Consider the following 23,077-nt stretch of genomic DNA (forward strand, 5'->3'; position numbering starts at 1 on the left):
ATCTTCTCCCTCTAAAGAGCATTCATGGTCTGCAAAGCGACTGAAGCTGCCCGGTGGGAGAGGTGCGAGGGCTGGAGATGTCCCATGAGTGAGGCAAACACTTGGATGCACGGGATGGATGTGCTGAGTACAAAGGTCACTTTTCTGACCATTACTGCATTTTACAGGTGACCCTAAAAATAAATCATGTCACGGTCATGTGCACATATAGGCCAAGAGGCCCTCCAGTGAGCTGGAAGCATCGACCCCGATCTTACAGATGGGGAAGCCAAGGCACTGACCTTACCTGCCCCGTTTAAGGACAGAGGGAGCAGTGAAACATCTGGGAGCAGAACCCAGTCTCCTGCCTCCTGGAGCCCTGCTGTAACCCCTAGACATGCTGCCTTGCTAAAAACCCAGACAGCCAGAGGAGCTTTCAGCACAGACTTGACAATTCACCCTTTTAAGATTAGCTCCCCCAAATCATATATCAACCGCTCCGCCAAGCTGACAGCACATTCTATTCCTCACCAGAGAGGTACTTACCCTGCCATGTCACCACAGTGTCCAAGAACCTTCCACCAGTATATTAGGATTCAGAGATTATTTTTAAAGGCCAGCAGGGACCCCCCAGCTGAGCTCCTGCATATCACAGACCAGAGAATTTCAGCCAGTCCCTCCTGCACTGAGCCAATAACTTGTGTTTGGCTAAAGCATAACTTCCAAAAAGGCATCTGGTCTGATCTGAAACACCAAGATAAGCAGAATCAATCATTTCCCTTGGGAGTTTGTTCCAGAGGATAATCACCTCACAGATTGACATTTGTGTCCTATTTCTAATTTGAATTTGTCTGGCTTCAGTGTCCAGCTATTCAGTTCTTGCTATGTCTTTCTCTGCTTGTTTAAAGAGCCTTCTAGTACCTGGTATTTTGTCCCTGAGAAGGTCCTTGATCATAGCATATAAGTCACCATTTGATCTTTGTTTTGATTGACTTCTTTAAGTCTCTCAAAGTCAGACATTTTCTGCAGCCTTCAAATCATTGTTGTGGCTCTTCAAAGTGACATGACTAACTCCTGTCACATGTGGTTCATTCTCTCTCACCCAGTGGTCCAATCGTGGAAATGCAGTTTCCCATCACTTCTTGCTGGGGAAGCAGTGATGGGAAACTGAGGAATATAGAAAGGAGCATTGACACTTGACTTGACAGAGTTAAGTAGCAGGCCAAAAAAGAATTTGAAGAGCAACTAGCAAAAGAAAAAAAATGCTGTTACTTTTTGTAAGGACATCAGAAGCAAGAAGCCTGCCAAACGATCAGTGAGGCACTGGACAATCGAGGTGCTAAAGGAGTACTCAAGAAAGACAAGGCCATTGCAGAGAGGATAAATGAATTCTTTAAATAATAAAAATATATGGTGATATACCTATATCTCATAGAACTGGAAGGGACCCTGAAGGTCCAGCCCCCTGCCTTCACTAGCAGGACCAAGTACTGATTTTGCCCCAGACCCCTAAGTGGCCCCCTCAAGGATTGAACTCACAACCCTGGGTTTAGCAGGCCAATGCTCAAACCACTGAGCTATCCTCCTTCCCCTCCCCCACGCATCAATCTTCACTGCAGAGGATGAGAGGGAGATTCCCACGCTTGAGCCATTCTTTTTTCAGTGATAAATCTGAGGAACTGACCCAGATTGAGGTGTCAATAAAGGGGATTTTGGAACAACTTGATAAATTAAACAGTCATAAGTCACCAGAACTAGACAGTATTCACTCAAGAGTTCTGAAGGGACTCAAATATGAAATTGCAGAACTACTAACTGTGGTATGCAACCTATCATTTAAATCAGCTTCTGTACCAGATGATTGGTGGATAGCAAATGTGAAGCCAATTTTTAAAAAAGGCTCCAGAGGCGATCCTGGCAATTACAGGCCGATAAGCCTGACTTCAGTACCAGGCAAAGTGGTTGAAACTATAGCAAGGAACAGAATTCTCAGACACGTAGATGAACACGATATGTTGGGGAAGAGTCAACTCAGCTTTTATAAAGGGAAATTATACTTCACCAATCTATTACCATTCTTTGAGGGGGTCAATAAGCATGTAGACAAGGGTGATGCAGTGCATATAGTGTACTTGGATTTTCAGAAAGCCATTGACAAGGTCCCGCTCTTAAGCGAAGTAAGCTGTCATGGGATAAGAGGGAAGATCCTCCCATGAATCAGTAACTGGTTAAAAGACAGGAAACTAAGAGTAGAACTAAATGGTCAGTTTTCAGAATGGAGAGGGGTAAGTAACGGTCTCCCCCAGGGGTCTGTACTGGGACCAGTGCTATTCAACATATTCATCAATGATCTAGAAAAAGGGGTAAACAGTGAGGTGGCAAAGTTTGCAGATGATATAAAATTACTCAGGATAGTTAAGTACAAAGCTGACTGTGAAGAGTTACAAAGGCAACAAAATGGCAGGTGAAATTCAATGTTCATAAATGCAAAGTATTGCACATTGGAAAATGTAATCCCAACTATACATACAAAATGATGGTGTCTAAATTAGCTAGACAACAAAAAGAACTTGGAGTCATTGTGGATAATTCTCTGAAAACATCCGCTCAATGTGCGGCGACAGCCAAAAAAGCTAACAGGATGTTAGGAATCATTAGGAAAGGGATAGATATAAAGACAGCTTCCATTTGAGGGCAGATTAAAAGACTAGGACTGTTCAGCTTGGAAAGGAGACGATCAAGGGGGGATATGATAGAGGACAATAAAATCATGACTGGTGTGGAGAAAGTGAATAAGAAAGTGTTATTTACCCCTTTACATAACCCAAGAACCAGGGGGTCACTGAACCAAATTAATAGGCAGCAGGTTTAAAACAAACAAAGGAAGTACTTCTTCACACAATGCACAGTCAATGTATGGAATTTGTTGCTGGGGATGTTGTGAAGGCCAAAACTATAACTGGGTTAAAAATAATTAGATAAGCTCATGGAGACAGGTTGATCATTAGATATTAGCCAAGATAGTCAGGGATGCAACCCCATGATCTGGGTGTCCCTAAGCCTCTGACTGCCAGAAGGTGGCTTTGGACAACGTGATAACTGCCCTGTTCTGTTCATTCCCTCTGAAGTATCTGGCACTGGCCACTGTCAGAGACAGGATACTGGGCTAGATCGACCATTGGTCTGACCCAGTCTGGCAGTTATGTTTTTGTGTGTATCTCTCCAGAAAGGATTTAAACAGTTTTAGTGAATTGTGGAACCCTGCCATCTCTCTCAAGTGAGACAGAAGAACCTCACTGTCAACAGTGTCCAACACTGTGGAGAAGTCCAGGAGGATGAGACTGAATGTCTTCCCTGTATCCAGTGACAGGGGGAGATCATCTATTAGTGCCACTAGAGCAGTTTCAGTTCCTAGTCCTGGCCTGAATCCTGATAGTATCCTAGACATGGCATTGGCTTCAATTAGATAAGCATATAGTTGGCCTTTGGTTAGCATCAAAATTAGCTTGCTCAGGAATTGGAGATATGTCCCCGAGTGGTAGTTGGCTAGGGTGGAAGTATCCAGGGTGGGTTTCTTTAGGATTGGTCAGACTGTTGCGTGTTTGAGGGAGGAAGGAAGAGTTCTTCTCTGAATAAGGCGTTGGTTGTTCTTATCAGGAATGGCTAGGAGGAGTGGGGTTGGATTCATAGGTCTTGGGCTGAGACTCCTCTAGGGTGCCCAGAACTACTTGGAGAGTGATTTACTAACCTGTGGGAACATGAGCAGGCGGTCGGTTGGCTGCTATCATGAGAGTTGATCTGTGGTGCGTCCACTAGTGCGTGTAGCCCATTGGATGAGTGTGGGAGAGAGCTGACCGAGTATCTTTTCCCCGTATATTTAGTGCACTGCAGTGATGTTTAGTGTACTTGCTCTACAACATCTGGAGTGTGAAACGCAAGGCTTTGTAAACCCCAGAGCTATTCAAACACACAGTGTGAAAGTCAGTTATGGTTGCTAAGGGACTAGAATGGGAAACTCAAAGCCACAGACCTAGCACGTGCCATACACATACACAGTACAGACTCGCACAAACACACTGTGGAAAACCAATCCTTCCCAAGCAGTCACCACGCTCAAACGCAGACAACCTCAATTCTGCCCACCACGCTCAAACGCAGACAACCTCAATTCTGCCCACCACAAAGCCAATCAAAGCACCACACGCTGGATCCAAACAATACAAACCCATGCCTAACTGTCAGAGTGGTTAAGCACTGGAATAAATTGCCTAGGGAGGTTGTGGAATCTCATTCACATCATCATTTGAGATTTTTAAGAGCAGTTAGAAAACACCTGTCAGGAATGATCTAGATACTAGTCCTGCCATGAGTGCAGGGGACTCTCAAGGTCCCTTCCAGTCCTATAATTCTATGATTCTATACACACCAGAGATCAGTGTGGCCCCCCATCACCCTCACCGCTAGTGACAGCCTCCGTCACAGCCAACACACATGCCTCCCATGCCACTGCTGACCAGCACCATCCCCCACACAGCTAGTAATAGGCTGACCTTATTTCCCAAAGGGAAAACAAGACAGTGCCCAGGGCTGACCCAAGCCCCTCCCTCCAACCTCCTCTCTCCCCACCCCCCCGCAGGGCTGGCCCCAGTCACTCGCCTGTACCCTGCCGGCTCTCCACTCTAGGCTGTCGCTGGTTGCTCAAACCATGCCGCCACTCCCAGTCCACACCGTTCCTCTACACTGCACCCCGTTTTTTTGACAAAAGTGGGCATTTGCCCAGTTGGCAAGAGCAAATGGGACAAATGCCCTCTTCTGCCAAAAAAGTTGGGATGGCCAGGACAGGGCTTAAGAAAGGGACTGTCCCGGCCAAAATGGGACATATGCGCATCCTAGCTAGTAACCAACACCTCCCCCAGCCAATGTGTGTGGACTCCCCCACCCCACAATGTACGCATGCACTCCTCCGCCCCCCCTGCACTGCTAGTGACCGTCTGCCCCCCCGCAGGGCCAACCACATCCCCCCATGTCACAACTGACAGACCTACCCGCATGCAAAGGTGCCCCAATAGAGGCGTGTACCACTGTTCCTGCAAGGTAGATGGAGGTCACAGAGGGGAGCATATGCTACTGATCGTCACTTACAAACAATACCACTGAGCACAAACCTGACCATATGGGCAGTTAGTTATATGAATGCAGAACTCATCAAAAAAGCCAAAACAAACTCTTCACACCAATAACATGACACTTGCACAGCATTTCTCCATGTCATTCTGAAAGGGGTAGAGTTAAGATTGTAACTTGGTCCGTCATCACTTTACAAGGTTAATCAGTTTGTTCAGGTATATTAAACTTCTGCCATTGCCACAGAGATAAGTGTGGTGGTGTTTTTTAAAACTCACTGGATAAGATGAACTTCTTGTGGCGGGCAGGCTCAGAGGCGGCCACATGCCGTGGTTTTTAACGGAAAGGGCTCCAAACAAAGAGAAGACAACCCCTCTGAAATGTGGCATATTGCAACACTCATTTAACAACTACAGAACTTCTCAACCCAAAGAACTTAGCGATATTCAACCAGGCTCAAATTGATCGTTCCAAAACAGAAGATTGCAAAGGACCCATTGAAAGGAAACTCCTGGTGCAATCCCAGCTGTGCAGTCATCATTGGCACCTCCCTAACTGCACAAAGAAAGGAGACCTTAGCACCACATCCAGGCCAGCTCCACACCACCGCGAGTGAGGGACAGTGCTGCATCTGCGTGGCTAAGGGTGTACAAGGATTGCAGCAGGTTCATACTGCAGACCCACAGCTAACTGGCTGGGGTGAAGACAGACTGATGGCGACTCTGTACTGCCGATACATTATCCCCCTGGCTCTCAGGCCTGTCACACACCAGGCTCTCGTCATCCCAACACTGAATGGCAGCTCTGCTCCATTTTCCTGTGCCAAGCACCCTGCTTCACTGGCTCACAGTATATGAAACAGCCTGTCTTTTTCAGAGTCAAACAGGAAGCATGGCCTGTCCTCGTGTCCTATGGCTGGGCTGCTGCATCACTGTCAGGGTTCCAGTTGGGGCTGTCGGTGGAATCCCTTTGGCACGTTTCTAAGCTCCCCGCACAGGACTGCTTTATCTAATGCTGCCCCTATGCATCCCCTGCCAGTGATCTACCAGACAGAAGGCAGCTCAGAGGCCAGCTTCCCCATGCCCATCACAACGGAGCTGACACAAAGAGGGCAATGTTCAGTACCTCCTCTGGGCTGCCACAGGAAAAGCCAAGACCTAGAGAAGGATAAACATGAGCTTCCATGTGCCAGGCCAAAACCATCAGGTCCCCCGCACTGCTCAGTGTTCTGGCTTTCTGCCCCCTTGTGGCGACAGCAGCTCCATGTCTAGACAATGCCCCACTGGCAGAGTGCCTCAGCCACGTTTCACACATTTCACGAGGACAGAAAGACCACCTCATCTGAGCCCTACGTAACACTGTCCAGAGACCCTCACGCAAGAATTCCTGCAGCTAGCCCAGAACTATAGCCAGGGGATATTTTCCAGCAAATCATTTATTCGCTGAAAAATGCAGTTTTTGCTGACCCAGAACTATTCACAAATCCATGCCGAGTCACTGAATAGTTTCAATTGAACTGAAAAAAAGCAAAACATTGTGGAAATGTCAAAACAAAATGTTTCAACCCAAAATTTTTAGTTTCAATTTCAGACATTTTCAGAAAAGCGAAGAACTACACTCACAAAATGTCGGGAGACAGGGAGGGGAGGAGGTGGCGCTATTTGGGGCAGCTCCATGGCCTGTGGTGTGCAGGAGGTCACATGAGATGATCACAATGGTTCCTTCTGGCTTGGAATCTGTGAGGAGTTGGCCTCCTTTATGACTGCTAGCCACATAGTTAGAACGCTCATCGGGGATTCTGGAGACCCCAGTTCAATTCCCCTCTGCCTGAGGCGTGGGTATCAAAAGCCAGGGCAGACTAAACCTCCCCTAACCCAGACTATGGCCCCGCCCATGATCTGCCCTGAGACCTTGCCTCCCTCCCCCTCTCCCCTGAAGCCAGTGGAGACTCAGCTCCATCCAGTGACAGCTTGGGGCAGGTGGGCCAGAGCTCCACTGGCCACGGGGGGCACGCCTCCTGCCAATGGGGGGAGGGGCTAACTTGGGGGGGGGTCCTTATTGCAGGAGTGTGTTCTAGCCTCTGGTTTTGAACTATTCTGGTGTAGGGCTCTCAATCTTTCCTGTTGAAACTCCTCCATTTTGTATAAAATAATTAATCAAAGGAACAGTGACTGGAACTTGATCTTGCACATCACAGCTGAGTGGCCTGCCCACCTGGCCACAGAATCAGTCACTCTGTCCTTGACCCCTTGAGCATTTGTTATCGTCCACAGTGGGATGAGAGTCTAAGTTTAAGGCCAGTGGGGCCACCAGCACTACTTGCACGCTAAACTAAACCCACAGCCATGGGGCGGACCAAGGTCAAATAACCCCTTAACCTTCTCTGGGGTGAACTAAATAGATTGAGCTTCCCTAGTCTCTTGCTATAAGGAAGATTTTAAAGTCCCAGACACGATAGCTAGCAGTGATCTCACTAATACTGTATACAGAGGGAATTTCACATTCCTACTCCTGCTTAAAGCTCTTCTCTTATTCATCCCAGCATGGTGTTCACCCGCTACACCCTGGCAGGAGCTCATATTTCACTGGTTATCTACCACAACCTTTATCCTTTGCAGAGCTGCTGCGTTCCAAGACACAGACCACATCCCAAAAGCATGACCTACATTCTTTGCTGCTAGTTGTACAGCCTTTCGTTTGGCTGCAATAAAACACATTTCCCAATACTCAAATCCTGGAGAGACAGAGCCAGTCCATCAGCTCCTGCCCAGAGAGCACCAAATTGCTGCCAAGGAGCCATAAGACCTGCCCTAGCCCAGGTCTCTCCCCAGCCTTCCTCCTGCACTCAGACAGGCACCTGTTGACAACAGAGGATGCTCAGTGCCCTGATGGACTCCACCTGAGCTCAGACAAGCAACTGCTCTCTTTGGGATGTGTCAAACGGAGGCTGCTGTACTCATCTATGAGCCTCTCTTGCCACTGGGAGGGGTCAGCCTCAGCAGCAGGGCAGCGGCGCAAGACACCAGGGCATTAGAGAAAGCACTTCCTGCCTGCCCCACAATATCATCACCCCCAAACAGTGGGTTCCTGATGCAGGCAAAGCCCACACCGTGCATTGTGGAGAGGCAGAAGCAGAAATGCTGCAACCTGCAGCTGAGGCCTGTGGGAGAACCCCGACCAGGGACATCTCCCACTCCCAACCCCCCAGAGCACCAGGGTGTGAGCACTCAACCCGCTCTGCCCAGCTGGGGCCTGGGGAAAGGGGGACACCATGCCACAAAAGCCCCCAGCAGGAGCAGGAGCCTGCCCTCCACCTGGGGAGTTCTTACCTTTGAGACACCACTCAAGTCTCCTCCAGCTGACAAACCTGCTCTGAAATGCACAGGGATGGGAGAGGAACAGAACCCGCCCAGTGGAAGGAAGAGAGACTAGCTGCCCGCCCAGCTTCCCTACAGGTCCTTGGCGCGCACAGTGCAGGCTTCACGCCCAGCACCCCTCACACCTCAGCACAAGCTGGGCACAATCTCGGCCCTCTTACCACAATCTCGGCCCTGGGCCCACCAGGCTGTGGGAAGGAGACACGATGGAGCATCTACCAGGTGCTTTCAGTAGGCGCCAGTGTAGCGTGAGCTCACCTCCTGGGGAGGGGAGCTCCCGGATGGAGACAGAAGGCTCCACACCAGGGGAGAACCTGACAAGACTTCAAGCAGACATGTCCTGCAGCAGCCACTGCTCCGCTGAGGTGACGTCAGCCTCCCTGGGAGCTGGCAGGCAGGACACACTGTGCATACAGGCTGCAGTGCTCCCAGACTGCCAGGCTCCAGCAGACACAGCGGCCCATGTTCCTCACCAGCCACAGCTTGCGTCTACAAATTGAATTTCACACTCATGTGCCCTTGAACAAGACACAGGTGGCTGAAGAACTCTCCGTCGCTCGCTCCCTCGCTGCATCTGTCTCCTCTTCTCCCTGCCCCCCACCTCTCCTTCTGCACTGGGTGGGGGGAGGGGAAGCGGGCCACCTGCCTCAGTCTCTTGCAGGATACACAGCAAAGGCTGCATTTGGACAGTGCTTGCTCTCTGCTGAGCGGTGACCCCAAGACCCAGACCTGAGCAGCTTGCCTGAAATGGAGGGGAGAGCAGCCCAGAGGGCTGACTCCAAGGACTCAGAACTTCATTGCCAGTTCACAGCCCCACGGCACAGCATTATTTTTGTAAATATCTTCAGTAAATAACAGCCATTTCTGCAGTTGGATAAAAATGAAAGGTGCTCTCTGGAGGTTTCCAAAACTCCCAGAAACAACCCCAACTCTCAGCCAAAGCCTCCCTGGGATCAGATAGCAGTTCACCCCGAGCCTCCTTGTGTCCCGTCATGGAGACCAAGAGAGAGGAAGGAAGAGGGGAAAGGGAAGAGACAGACAAAAGGGTCCTGGCCCCCTCGCTATCCTCACACGTAGGCACAGAAAACCCAGGGTAGCTGCACCATGGACATGCACGGATGCTGCCTGCATCTGCCTGGCCCTAGGAAGAGGGAGCCAAGCTGCTGGCAGGGGCATTCCCTCCCCACAAAAAAAAAACAGAAAAAAGAAAGAATGGGTCGATCTTCTACTTTTCCACACCTGTGAACAAGGCTGGTTATCCAAACAGTTCTAAAACACGAGCACAGGAATTGCCAGACCAGACCAACACAAGAATGCAGCCCCCAGCACCAGCTGCAAGAACCCCCAGAAGAGAATATCCTTCTACCTAACCCCCATCAACTGGCATTTGCCCCATGCCCGAGAGCTCACATCTCTCTCATTCTGACCTAATGGAATTCTGGCTGTCACTGACTGCAGCTTGGCAAGGGGTTAGACTACATGACCCTTGCGGTCCCTTCTAATCCTATGATTCTATGTCCCCATCTAATTGTCTCGTTGCTACGTGCATGGCCTCAATGACACCTTGTGGCAGTGAGTTCCGCAGGTCAATTGTGGGGTGTGAAAAAGTATTTCCTTCTCAAGTGTGCTGCCTTTCAGTGTCCCTGCACTGGCCCTTGGTCTTGTGCAGTGAGCAAAAGAGAATGGTCGCACCTGATCTCCCTTCTCTAGATAGTTCATCACTGTGGATCCCTCTATCTCACCCTCTTATTTGTCCCCTCTTTAGACAGACACAATGGTTTCTCTCTCCATGTGGTCTCTCCCAACCCTTAATTCTTCTCATTGCCTGTCCCATAACGCCTCCAAGCCCTGCCCCCACCCTGGAGATGGGCTAGCCCAGGGGAGCTGTGTCCGGGAAGGGTGCTCACTGATTTGGACAATGGCACTAGAATATTCTCCTGTTACTTTCTTGCAGCCCAATAGCTCAGTGGATTCCCTGACAGTGGCTGCACACTGAGCTCAGATATCATTGGCCTATTGCTCACCAGGCTGCTCAGGTCTTTTCCTGATTTAACAGAGAACCAGTGACAAGTCGGAGGTGTTCATTCTTTCCAGAACACGTAAGTAAAAGGATATGGGTGAGGAGGACAGACAAGGGCAGATCAAACTGAGATCAAGACCCTGTTCTTATGCTGAAAGGTCCCACAATGCCTGCCATACGGGGTAACCCCCAGAGACAAGGCACATAGATCATCTGATCCTGCTGCCAGCACACTCTGCAGAAGCTCTGGTGCCCGAGGAAGCCTGGAAAGGCAGTGCTAAGAGGCCGATGCCAGGGGACACCAATGCTGCCATGGCACTAAAGCAGCTTCAAGTAATTTGTCTGTTACCAAAACACACTCAAATCAGCAGCAGGTTTGGAGACAACTGAATACAGGCCTACTAGAGATATGAGCTATAGCCTCCATGTAATTAGAAACCCAGGCGAGAGAGCCAAGCGGTGACAAGAAGGGGAAGGGACCTGTGAACTTGCCAAGCCAGGAAGAATGCAGCCCCAGGATGGAAAGGGGAGGGCCTAACCCTACACCTCCACAGCACCACCTGCAGATGAGGCAGAAGCTCCTGTGCTCCAGGGCAGGAGGGATGGATTGCTTGTGATTCCTGCAGCCCAAGCAAGGAGTTTCTTGGGCCTGGGAGGGTGCAGGAAATGGTTTCTCTTGCTGCAGTCCCAAGGGGAGAGAGCTGGCTGAACCATGGGTGTGAGCATTCATGGGGTCAGTGGAGGCCAAGGCCGGAACCTGCAAAGGGGCTGACCCACCTTCCCACAGTCCCCAGCAACTCTCTACCATTCACTGTGTCCCTGCTCAGATCCATGAGTCGGGTCTGCCCGTCCCCCGACCCAGTCAGACCCTGGGTTCAGATTGTGCAGCTCCGGACATGCCCCCTACCCCCAGTCTGTGCAGAGGAGACCAGCAACCCCTACTCATCACTCAGTGTGGGGAGGCCTCCTCCAGGAGAACAAATCCAATTTGTGGGACTGGAAGCAGCGGGCGATCCCACCTAGCAATGCTTGCACAGCTCCAGTCATTCCACACTGCAAGCCAGGGGCTGACTGAATGCAAAGCAGAGACAGGGAATGTGGATGGAGCAGGACTGATCATAGAATATCAGGGTTGGAAGGGACCTCAGGAGGTCATCTAGTCCAACCCCCTGCTCGAAGCAGGACCAATCCCCAACTAAATCATCCCAGCCAGGGCTTTGTCAAGCCAGGCCTTAAATCCTGATCCCTCTCCACAGCGCTTCCTGTGTCACCAGCTGGCGTAGCTTCCCGGAACTCCCAATTCCACTCTTTGAACGCACCTGCCTCTTGCTGGAGATTCTTCTGGGGCATGACAGCGAATTCATGTGAGGGCAAGGAACAGGGGAACTGGCAGGTCAGAGCAAGATGAGCAAAGGCTAAGGGAAATGGCTGCTCTCTCCTTCTCCCCACAGAGCATGGCTATCACACCCCCCACCCAGCCGGTAGCGCTGCTTGGCACAGAATGGCTGGATGGCCTAATTTCTGAGGCAAGAGCATGAAATGCGCAGAAGGAAGAGGATGCACAGAATTACCCCCCGCCCCCCCATGCTCCCCCAGGGAGAAAAGCCGCTCTGAGCCAAAACATGGATGCAGCCATATCCCCAGATGCCAGCATCCTGGCACATACAGAACCCCCTTCTCTTTTGGCTGCCCAACAGAACTTGCCCATTGCACTAGCGTTGTGGCAGGATTTGGCTGCTAAAGCAGTTAGGTGGTTCCTGCCTGCCACCAGTACACAAACAAAGGGCACTCCTCTCTGATCAGTCAGCCTGCATTTGGGAAGGATGCTTCCACTGTTCTGTCAGTATACAGGACCAGCCTCTTCAAATATTATCTTGTGTGCATAAATACCCTTCCCTGAGTGCAGAATGCCATCCATGCTGATCACCCGTGAAACAACCTGAACACTAGGGTCTGCCAAGGCCAAGGTTCTGCCCCTACGCACAGTCTCCAGGCCAAGGTTCTGCCCCAAACTCTCTGCCACATGTCTTGCTGCTTAGACTGACAGATCTGCATGTGAAGTCAAGTGTCTCCTGTGGGCAACTGGGCTGTGAGGTGCTCGGAGGGGCCACCCTTACCCAGGATGCGGCTGGATTGCAGACTTTACATTGTAATTTAGGGCAGAGAAACATTCATACACACATTGAATTTACATCAGCAGCATCTGATACCACCTGGAACAAGGCCTCTTCACACTGCGGGAGACAGGAGAGAAAACGCACAGAACTCCGAGTAAAATCGGCCCCTCCTTATGCCAGAGAACAGTCAACTGCCTTGAGGGCTGCGCCCTCTAGTCTGCTCAGTGACCGACTGCCTGGGACAAGCACTGCAGGTCACAGCCCCATCTCCAGTGGTATCAGTGAGTCACCCAGACAACCTGGGCCATGCAGTGAGCAGAGCCCATCCAGCCAAGGCCCAGCTGAAGGCTGGACAAAGTGCTCTGTAGCCCATGAGTAATTTACAGTGGAAACCTGAATGGAGGCAGGGCCTGTTGTGCACGTTCTACGACATCTCTACAGGACCCGACAATCCCAGCCCAATAACCTGCTCCAGACAAATATCACACGCCTCTTGTTGCTGTGGATTCCCCCAGAGTTCCAGACACTGTTAAAAGGAGCCATTACTCCCCATTCCATAGCTGTTGCTTCACTGCAGTTTCTCCCAAGCCAGGCAGAGATTGCCCCAACTGGCTTGGATACACAGTTTCAGCCGTGGTGAGAAATACAGGCCCATTTATTTATGCATTCACGTTACATACACACGGCAGCATCCTTCTGAGGAGGCGGAAGGAGAGCACTACGCAGATGGCAATGGAGCTGAACAGACAATCTGCTCCCAGTTAACAATTCTGGCACTCACCAAGTATAGAACCAGTCAGACCAGTTAGTGCAATGTCATTTTGCCCTCTCCCCACACACAGCTCTGCAGGTGCCCCTCAGTACCAATCCACAGCCCTCCCACTGTTCCACCTGAGCTCCCCACACACTCTGCCACTGCTCCTCAGTCCTGCTCTGCAGCCCCACAGGCTAGTCCAGCCTGGACCCCTCCTGAGCAGAGACTTCTAAGCAGACACAGCCTGTGCCAGATACCACGGCTTTGTGATGTCAATCTCATTTTCACCTGACCTAAGGCAGATCGGAACCCAGGATTCGGAACAAAGAAAGGCCTCAGAGGTGCAGGCTTGTTCCAAATGCCATCAGCGACAAGCACAGGAAGGAGCCACATCTAGCATGGCAACAGTCTCTTCCAATTCCCACCCCTGCCATGCAGCATTCCCATTAAAGTGAATTTCCAGCCTTTCTGGTTGGCAGAAGCCTGATTCTAAGGTATTTATCTGGCCTCCACGGTCATAGTATCCAGGTGCCTCCCTATAGCTAATGTATTTACCCTCACATGCCCCTGAGCAGCCAGGCAAGGCTGTTCTCCCAGTTCTACAGATGGGGATGGAGGTCCAAGAAAGCTAAGGGACTTGCCCAAGGTCACACAGAGCATCTTCTGGTGTCTTCTGAGTTCTAGGGAGCTCCAAAACCACTTGGCTATCCTTCCTCTCTGACTACAAATGGACACACATACAAATTCTATGAACAATGCACACCTATGTGCATGTGCACTGACCATGGCTATTTGACACACATTGGGTAACTGCACACACTATTTGCTAATTATGGTCATTTGAACTCAATTTCCCAACGAGACCACCTAAAGTATTTAAAAATAAGAGCCAACAGCACAGAGATACAAAGTGGCCCATGCACCTCAATGGTGTTAACTCTGAAACCCAGTGCTGGATGTCCAGAACTGCAAACATGCAGGCATCCAGCTAATCTCAGCATCCTAACTGCACATGTCATCGTGGTAACAGTACATGCACATGGCTAACTGTATAACTGTGCTAACTGCAAATGCAAATTAAGAAAATACATGCACAATGCTAAAAATGCGACCTCTAAATGTCAGCACTTAACTATTTCCCTGCAGATCATTTTAGAAGTATCCAGCTAATGAGTGGATTTTACACAGTGGTTGGATTCAGTAGCTGATATCAGGGGGCTGAAGAAAGGTGGGGTGGCTGCATGGGACAAGGTAGGCTAAACTGGGGAACTAAGAGTTCAAATCTCTCTCCTCCAAAAATGTTATCACCTCTGCTCCTGCCTAGAATGGGGACAAGCTTCTATCACAGACGATGCCTTCCTAGTCTGGGCACAATCCTTTCCCCTGGTACAGCCCTCGTTCCAGCTCAGGTGGTAGCTAGGAGATTTCTCATGACTGCAGCCCCCTTTGTTCTGTTCCACCCCCTTATATAGCTTTGGCAGAAGGTGGGAATCTTTTGTCTCTCTGGGTCCCCACCCGTCTTTCTAAATGGAAAAGCACCAGGTTTAAAATGGATTCCAGTACCAGGTGACATGGTCACATGTCCTGTGAGACCCCAAGCCTCCATTCCTCCCAGTCTGACTCACAGGACGGCCTGCAAGCAACAGAGCCATCCAGAGTCCATTGTCCTGGTTGATGGGAGCCATCACGATTCCAAGCCACCATTAATGGCCCACACTTTGCATAATTACAATAGGCCTCAGAGTTATAGTTCATATTTCTAGTATCAGATACAAGAATGATACATACATACAAATCGGATGAACACACTCAGGAGATTATAAGCTTTGTAATGATACCATACAAGAGACCTGTTGCATGAAACATATTCCAGTTACATCATATTCACACTCATTAGCATATTTTTGTAAAATCAGAGTGCAACATCACAGTTACCACCTCTGCTCCTGCCGAGAATAGGGATGTATATGTTCCCCAATGCCAAAACACCCCCATCTGGGTGACAGGAACCCAAGGCATTTCCCATCTCTTCCTGGGAACCCACCTGCCCCTTACCCAGTGGGTAAAAACCGTTAGCTTCTCACCAGCTGCCTCCTACACCGCAGTTACAGGGACAATAGAAACTAGAGCAGCACACGGAACATAGAGAACCATGCCAACACGATCAGGGTCAACAACAGGCAGGGAACTGAGCACAGGCTCCATCAAAGAGAGCACAAGGGGCTGCCGCAAGGAGCACATGGCCCTGGCTCTCTGGCAGCTTTTCATAACAGAGCTAAGGGCCTGGGAATGGCTCCCAAGCCCTGAAGGCCTTTAAACATCTAGAGAGAAGAAAGAAGCAAGAACTTTATCTGAAGAGTGTTGCAGCTCAGGAGGGAAAGCTGCCCCAAACAGATCTCATGCTAGTTGCAGGTCCCAACAGGGACATGCCAGGGGCTGGGCTATGCCAGTGGGAGGCGGGGGCTGGGCTACAGAGCAGGCAGTGTTCTGGAACCTGGGGGACTGTGAGCTGGATAAGACTGAGGCTAGCCTTTGATCATCAGGTCCTCTGCACCTCTTCTGCCTCTAACACCTTCCACTTCTCAGCAGAAAAAGGCTACCTCATCTTTCCAGTAACATTCTACACATCTTTCTCCTTTAGGGGTCTGCACTGACCAACGCCTGGAAACTGCTCTTCTCCTTCGTGCTGCTGATGGCTCCTTCTAGCTCCAGATGCTGGTTAACCTCAGTGCAGCCTTCAGTACTAAGGACCGCACATCTGCAGGGCTTCAGAGCACCTGAGCCCGCTCTCAGGCTAAGGTGACCAACAGCGAGGTAATCTGCAAACACTGCAAGTGCACATACAGATCTGGTAAATCACACTTCCTGCCAGTAACCAGCCCGGGCCAGGGAAACTAATGGTCCAACCAGCAGACCAAATTCAGTGATGGATCCTGGTCACATGCCACCTGAGGTGCTTGTGCAAATCTTTGTGCGCAACTACCCAACTCACAACCTGAATAAGTGTGCATACAAGTTGGATGCAACATTGCCCAGTTGTTTTGCACACCCATACATTCTACATTCTGGCCCACAGAACTACACATACACATAGATGCATCTGAAGAAGTGGGCTGTAGCCCACGAAAGCTTATGCTCAAATAAATTTGTTAGTCTCTAAGGTGCCACAAGAACTCCTGTTCTTTTGGCAGATACAGACTAACACGTCTGCTACTCTGAAACCTGTCAAAAGGAGCAATGGCATTTGGGACAGATTGGTGTGAAGACAGGAGAGGGGCAGACGGGAGATCACCAGGGCTTAGACTAAAAGTGAAGCAGTGTAAACAGAGAGCAAAGGTGGAAAGGAGGCATCAACAGGGCAATGTGGATTACGGCTCTGCTGAACACCCAAGGCTACAGAGGATGGGGTGGAGGAAAGCATCAGCACAGAGGCGGGAGCTGAAGCCCTGGGAGCAGCCAGGTGGGCCAAGTGAGAAGACACGACAGAACCCCAAGGAGTGAAAAATCACTACGCTCTCAAATGAGCTCACACAGGAAAATGATAAAAGACAAAAACAAAACAAGACACTTTTCACAAAGTGATCACTCTTTATCTGACCTATCAGTCTTCGTCCTCAAAGGACACCTGCACAGCACTTTGAAAAGTGGGAGCTTAAACTCATAACTTTGTTAGACACTAAAAATCATGGTCTTAAATATAGACATTGGATTTATAGCTTATTACAACAATCTGTAACCCACTAACCCCCCTTTTTGTTCTATGACTACACGAGTGTTAATGGGCCACTTCACCTTGAATGGTTCCTTACAGAATTAAAATGTGTATTAAAGCGAATGTTAAAAAATTATGTAATACACATGTTAAGAAAAGAGTGTCTGTACTATATGTGTTTGATCTTGTGTTTAACTGTGACACTGAGTACCAGACCTGAAGACCTCTGTGTAGCTCAAAAGCTTGTCCCTCTCACCAACAGAAGTTGGTCCCATAAAAAATATTACCTCATCCACCTTGTCTGGTTTACACTGGCAGGAGTCAAGACTACCTCAAACCCAGACTTACACCACCATTCCCAGCACTACACAATCCTGCCCAGACACCAAGACCTGGGCAGAGAAAGAGTTTATCATTAGAATTATTTGAACAAAGCATTTTTCATAAGCACCAAGCATCCCTAGGCAGGGGCCTGGCAACCACACGGAAGTGCACAGCAAGGATACCCACATTTTAGGACAGGAAGTGAAGAAGAATCCCACCCTCTGTTATAGGAGGAATTGAGAGAGACAAAATGCAATTGCTTAGACTGGCACATACTCCAGGCTGGGGGCTGCCTCCCTGCCTCAGCCTGCCAGCGCAGAGGTACCATGCCTGCAAGGGGCTGCAGCGGGGACCCCCCAGGAAGATTACATGGGTTTGGCGGGGTCGGAACAATTTGGTACATTTTATCCTCAAGATGTGTTATCTGATTAACCCACAATATTATCCCTCCCCGACCTGTTCCTCTGCCCCCCGGCCAGCCTACCCAACTCCCCTGTGCACCTTCTCCAGCAAAGCCAGAAGCCGGGGCGGGGCGCGTTCGTGGGCCCAGGCAAAGCTCGGAAAGGCGAGCCCAGCCCCTCCGCCTGCTGGGAGAAGGCGGCCGGGTGGAGCCAAGCGAGGGGTACCCCGCGCCAGGCCGATGAATGAGGGCGGGGCGACTCGTTCCAGGCTCGGGCCGCAGCCCTGCCGACCGGGGCCACCAGCTGAGCAGCACAATCCCCCATTCACACCATCACCATGGCAACGCTGGCTGCACGGAGCGCCGCTTCCCGCCCCCGGCCACCCAGCCCAGCCCCCCTCCCCTCACAGCCCCCCCCAACCCTCCCCAGCCACCCCGCCCAGCCCCCCTCTCCTCATAGCCCACCCCCACAACCCTCCCTGGCCGCCCACCCCCTCCACATAACCCTCCCCAGCCACCTCGCCCCCCACAACCCTCCCCAGCCATCCCGCCCAGTCCCCCTCCCCTCACAGCCCCCCCCAACCCTCCCCAGCCACCCCGCCCAGCCCCCCTCTCCTCGCAGCCTGCCCCACAACCCTCCCTGGCCGCCCACCCCCTCCACATAACCCTCCCCAGCCACCTCGCCCCCCACAACCCTCCCCAGCCACCCCACCCAGTCCCCCTCCCCTCACAACACCCCCCACAACCCTCCTCGGCCACCCAGCCCAGCACCCCCTCCTCGCAGCCTGCCCCACAACCCTTCCCTCCCCTCCCCTCCCCGCACCCCCCACAATCCTCCCCGGCCACCCAGTACAGTCCCCCTCCCCTCACAGCACCCCCCACAACCCTCCCCAGCCACCCCACCCAGTCCCCCTCCCCTCACAGCGCCCTCCACAACCCTCCCCAGCCCAGCACCCCTCTCCTCGCAGCCTGCCCCACAACCCTCCCTGGCCGCCCACCCCCTCCACATAACCCTCCCCAGCCACCTCGCCCCCCACAATCCTCCCCGGCCACTCAGCCCAGTCCCCCCACAACCCAGCCCGCCTCCCCTCACAGCCCCCCCCCCACAACCCTTCCCTCCCCTCACAGCCCCCCCACAACCCTCCCCAGCAACCCAGCCCCCCTCTCTTCACAGCCCCCCCCCCACAACCCTCCCTGCCCAGCCCCCCTCCCCGGCAACCCAGACCAGCCCCCCACATACCTCCCTGGCCACCTTAACCAGTCCCCCCACAACCCAGCCCGCCCCCCCCCGGCCCCCCAGCCCAGCCTCACAGCCCCCCCACCCCTGACAGCTCTCTCCAGCCCACCCCCCCACAGGCCCTCCCCGTCCAGCCCAGCCGAGTCCTCCCCCCGCAGCGTCCCCGCGCCCCGGCCGGCCGCAGCTGTCAGCAGCGGGCGGGGGCCGCACTCACCCGGGGGGGCGGCCGCGTGGCTCCGCCATGTCGGGTCCGGGCGGCTGCAGGTGGCCGGTTCCGGAGGCTGCTCCGCTCAGCCCAGCCCGACCCGCGCGCCGGAGAGCGCGCAGCGCGTGCACGGGGGGGGGGCGAGAGCGCGCTCAGTAACCCCTTCGCCGCCGCGCTGCACCGCGCCGCGCCGCGCCCGCCCGTCCGGCCCCCCGCCGTCACCGGCCCGGCCCCTGCGCACGGCCCCTGCCTGCGCCCCCCACCCCCCCACCTGCCTGCGCCCCCCTACCAGCCCCCCCCACTCCTCCACCTGCCTACGCCCCCCACCCCCCCGACTTCACCCCCCCACCTGCCTGCGCCCCCCTACCAGCCCCCCCACTCCTCCACCTGCCTGCGCCCCCCCACCCCCCCGACTTCACCCCCCCACCTGCCTGCGCCTTCCCTACCAGCCCCCCCCACTCCTCCACCTGCCTGCGCCCCCCCACCCCCCCGACTTCACCCCCCCACCTGCCTGCGCCTTCCCTACCAGCCCCCCCCACTCCTCCACCTGCCTGCGCCCCCCCACCCCCCCGACTTCACCCCCCCACCTGCCTGCGCCTTCCCTACCAGCCCCCCCCACTCCTCCACCTGCCTACGCCCCCCACCCCCCCGACTTCACCGCCCCACCTGCCTGTGCCCCCCTACCAGCCCCCCCACTCCTCCACCTGCCTGCGCCCCCCCACCCCCCCGACTTCACCCCCCCACCTGCCTGCGCCTTCCCTACCAGCCCCCCCCACTCCTCCACCTGCCTGCGCCCCCCACCCCCCCGACTTCACCGCCCCACCTGCCTGCGCCCCCCTACCAGCCCCCCCCACTCCTCCACCTGCCTACGCCCCCCACCCCCCCGACTTCACCGCCCCACCTGCCTGTGCCCCCCTACCAGCCCCCCCCACTCCTCCACCTGCCTACGCCCCCCCACCCCCCCGACTTCACCCCCCCACCTGCCTGCGCCCCCCCACCCTCACCCCCCACCTGCCTGCGCCTTCCCTACCAGTCCCCCCCTCACCCCCCCGCCTGTGCCTTCCCTACCAGCCCCCCCCACTCCTCCACCTGCCTGCGCCCCCCACCCCCCCGACTTCACCGCCCCACCTGCGCCCCCCTACCAGCCCCCCCCACTCCTCCACCTGCCTGCGCCCCCCACCCCCCCGACTTCACCCCCCCACCTGTCTGCGCCTTCCCTACCAGCCCGCCCCCACTCCCCCACCTGTGCCTTCCCTACCAGCCCCCCCCACTCCTCCACCTGCCTGCGCCCCCCACCCCCCCGACTTCACCCCCCCACCTGTCTGCGCCTTCCCTACCAGCCCGCCCCCACTCCCCCACCTGTGCCTTCCCTACCAGCCCCCCCCACTCCTCCACCTGCCTGCGCCCCCCCACCCCCCCGACTTCACCCCCCCACCTGCCTGCGCCTTCCCTACCAGCCCCCCCCACTCCTCCACCTGCCTGCGCCCCCCCACCCCCCCGACTTCACCCCCCCACCTGCCTGCGCCTTCCCTACCAGCCCCCCCCTCACCCCCCCGCCTGTGCCTTCCCTACCAGCCCCCCCCACTCCTCCACCTGCCTGCGTCCCCCCACCCCCACCGACTTCAACCCCCCACCTGCCTGCGCCCCCCCGCCTCCCACCGGTCTGCCCCCCCCACCACCACCACCACACAGCCCTCACTCCCCACCTGCCTGCGCCCCCCCTACCAACCCCCCCACCTGCCTGTACCCCCGCGCCCCCACCGACTTCACCTCCCCACCTGCCTGCGCCCCCCCGCCCACACCAGTCTGCCCCCCCACACCACCACACAGCCCTCACCCCCCACCTGCCTGCGCCCCCCCTACCAGCCCCCCCACCTGCCTGTGCCCCCGTGCCCCCACCGACTTCACCTCCCCACCTGCCTGTGCCCCCCCACCAGCCCCCCACCTGCCTGCGCCGCCCCGCCCCGCCCCACACCAGTCTGCCCCCACCACCAGCCTGCACTCCCCACCCCCACTGGCCTGACCCCCCAACACCAACCCCCTCACCTGCCTGCACCCCCCCGCCCTCACCCCTTGTCCCCCTACCACTGACCCCCCACCGCCCTCACCCCCCGCCTCCCCGCCAGCCTGCACCCCAACACCGACCCTCCCACCAGCCTGCCCCCCACAGCCCTCAGCCCCCCCCCCACTGGTCTGCCCCCCACCACCAAGCCCCACACAGCCCTCAGCCCCCCCCCCCCACTGGTCTGCCCCCCACCACCAACCCCCCCACCAGCCTGCCCCACACTGGTCTGCCCCCCCACACCAGCCCTCACCCACCCGCACAGGCCAGCCTGCCCCCCCCCCACCAGCCTCATCCCCCGCCCCGCCCACACCGGTCTGCCCATCAACACTGCCCCCCCACGACTCCCCCACCAGCCTGCCCTCTCAACACCGACCCCCCCACGGCTCCCACACCAGCCAGACCCCCACAGCCCTCAGTGCCCACCCCCCCACACGGGCCAGCCTGCCCCTAACACCGACCCCACCAGCCTGCCCCCCAACACCTCCCCCCCCCCAGCCTCCACACCAGCCAGACCCCCACAGGCCTCAGCGCCCACCCCCTGCATGGGCTGGCCCCACAGCCCTCACCGCCCCCCCACCAGCCTGCCCCCCCACCAGCGACCCCCCCACAGCCCGCACACCAGCCTGCCCCTCCAGCCCTCACCCCCAGCCATAGCCACACCGGCCAGCCTGCCCCCTCAGCCCTCACCAGCCTGCCCCCTGCACCAGCCGGGCCCCCCGGCCCTCACCCCCCAAACAGGCCAGGCTCCCAACACTGACCCACCCCAGCCCACACACCAGCCTGCCCTGCACCATCCCCACGCACCGCCCAGGCCCCCCAGCCCTCACCCATCGCCCCCCTGCACCAGCCAACCCTCCCACAGCCCAGACCCCCCCCCCCATACCACCCCTCTATACTACCCATCCTCTGTACTGCCTCCCCTGCACCAGTCAGCCTGCCCTCTATACAGGCCTCACCCAGCTGCCCATCGATCCCCGCAACAGCCAGACCCCTACGCAGCCACTAACCTGCCCGCACCCCCTGCACCATGTCCCCTCTGCCCTTCGCTGCAGCGCTGGGAAGCGGGGCCCACGGAGGTCACCTGCCCAAGGCGGGTGGGTGCAGCACACATTTTAATTTCCCTTGGGCTGGGTTTGGCCTACCTTTGGCCTTGCAAACTGAGATCTCTCTCCCCACCCCTCAGCCTTGCAGCCCCTTATCTGCATCCTCCATCCTCAGGTCACATGAGGTTTGAACAGCCCCCTCAGTAAAAGCTTAGGGGTCACCACATCATATCGCTGGGCCCAACCCTGCACTGGGGGGACAGTCCTACCGCTCTGCTCACTGTCAGGGGGCTGGATACTTCAAGGACCTCTAGTTCACCTGCCGCTGGCACCAGCCAGTGCCCCAACCTGCCGACCTTGGAGATGAGGTGGCTGCTGCAGGGCCTCATAGTCCATACAGCAGTGGTCCCCAAACTTTTTACCTCACACCCCCCTTACCCCTGTCCACGCCCCCACCCTGTAGCCAGGGCCAGGAGCAGGTCTGGGTGGCGCTCCCTCCCTGCCTCACATGGGGCTAGCCCAGGCCCCACCCGTGCCTCCCGAATGTTCCTCTGTGCCCCCCTAGGAGGTGCGCCCCACAGTTTGGGGACCTCTGCCTTACAGACAGGCAGCAGATGCTGCACAGGCCAACAGTGCCACCCAGCCTAGCTTGTGGGCTATCGGTGACCTGTGTCTGATGGAGGGACTCGCAGCCTCACACCGCAGGGAGCTCAGCGCTGG

The 23,077-nt window shown here is 55.1% G+C and overlaps 1 protein-coding gene across 3 annotated transcripts in view; it reads right to left on the reverse strand.

Moving 5' to 3' along the window:
• Nucleotides 1-19,348, reverse strand: part of NLGN3 (neuroligin 3) — an 87,267-nt gene extending 67,919 nt beyond the window's left edge. For all 3 annotated transcript variants that reach the window (XM_054040293.1, XM_054040292.1, XM_054040291.1), the window contains exon 1: nucleotides 19,259-19,348. The gene's annotated coding sequence lies outside the window, so the exon portion shown is untranslated. The remainder of the gene's footprint in view (nucleotides 1-19,258) is intronic.
• Between the last annotated feature and the right edge of the window lie 3,729 nt (nucleotides 19,349-23,077).

Source organism: Malaclemys terrapin, chromosome 9 (genome assembly GCF_027887155.1).
Source record: "Malaclemys terrapin pileata isolate rMalTer1 chromosome 9, rMalTer1.hap1, whole genome shotgun sequence".
NCBI classification, from domain to species: Eukaryota; Metazoa; Chordata; order Testudines; family Emydidae; genus Malaclemys; species Malaclemys terrapin.